Here is a 1,681-nt window from a genome sequence, read left to right as displayed (position 1 = left end):
GGTAGAATGTACTGAACTAGAATGTACTGAACTAGAATGGTAGAATGTACTGAACTAGAATGGTAGAATGTACTGAACTAGAATGGCAGAATGTACTGAACTAGAATGTACTGAACTAGAATGGTAGAATGTACTGAACTAGAATGGTAGAATGTACTGAACTAGAATGGTAGAATGTACTGAACTAGAATGGTAGAATGTACTGAACTAGAATGGTAGAATGTACTGAACTAGAATGGTAGAATGTACTGAACTAGAATGGTAGAATGTACTGAACTATAATGGTAGAATGTACTGAACTAGAATGGTAGAATGTACTGCACTAGAATGGTAGAATGTACAGAACTAGAATGGTAGAATGTACTGCACTAGAATGGTAGAATGTACTGAACTAGAATGGTAGAATGTACTAAACTAGAATGGTAGAATGTACTGAACTAGAATGTACTGAACTAGAATGGTAGAATGTACTGAACTAGAATGTACTGAACTAGAATGGTAGAATGTACTGCACTAGAATGGTAGAATGTACTGAACTAGAATGGTAGAATGTACTGAACTAGAATGGTAGAATGTACTGAACTAGAATGTACTGAACTAGAATGGTAGAATGTACTGAACTAGAATATACTGAACTAGAATGGTAGAATGTACTGAACTAGAATGGTAGAATGTACTGAACTAGAATGGTAGAATGTACTGAACTAGAATGGTAGAATGTACTGAACTAGAATGGTAGAATGTACTGAACTAGAATGGTAGAATGTACTGAACTAGAATGGTAGAATGTACTGAACTAGAATGGTAGAATGTACTGAACTAGAATATACTGAACTAGAATGGTAGAATATACTGAACTAGAATGGTAGAATGTACTGAACTAGAATGGTAGAATGTACTGAACTAGAATGGTAGAATGTACTGAACTAGAATGGTAGAATGTGCTGAACTAGAATGGTAGAATGTACTGAACTAGAATGGTAGAATGTACTGAACTAGAATGGTAGAATGTACTGAACTAGAATGGTAGAATGTACTGAACTAGAATGTACTGAACTAGAATGGTAGAATCTACTGAACTAGAATGGTAGAATGTACTGAACTAGAATGGTAGAATGTACTGAACTAGAATGGTAGAATCTACTGAACTAGAATGGTAGAATGTACTGAACTAGAATGGTAGAATGTACTGAGCTAGAATGGTAGAATCTACTGAACTAGAATGGTAGAATCTACTGAACTAGAATGTACTGAACTAGAATGGTAGAATCTACTGAACTAGAATGGTAGAATCTACTGAACTAGAATGTACTGAACTAGAATGGTAGAATCTACTGAACTAGAATGTACTGAACTAGAATGGTAGAATGTACTGAACTAGAACGACAAATCATGAAATAGGGCTGTAATTTCTAAACGGTTCATCCGATATGGATGAAAATACCCTTGTGTTGTCTTAGAGAGGAACAGCAAAGGGAGAAATATTATAGAAAGACAGAGGGCTTCTGCTACTCAAGATAGAGGTTTTCCCAAACACAGATGAAACGCTTACATAATTCATAACTTAATGCCTCAGTGATCTCCTTCTCTCTCTCTCTCTCTCTCTCTCTCTCTCTCTCTCTCTCAATCGCTCTCTCTCTCTCTCTTTCTCTCTCTCTCTCTCTCTCTCTCTCTCTCTCTC

Source organism: Coregonus clupeaformis, chromosome 7 (genome assembly GCF_020615455.1).
Source record: "Coregonus clupeaformis isolate EN_2021a chromosome 7, ASM2061545v1, whole genome shotgun sequence".
Classification (NCBI taxonomy): Eukaryota; Metazoa; Chordata; class Actinopteri; order Salmoniformes; family Salmonidae; genus Coregonus; species Coregonus clupeaformis.
Note: the sequence above shows the minus strand (reverse complement) of the source record.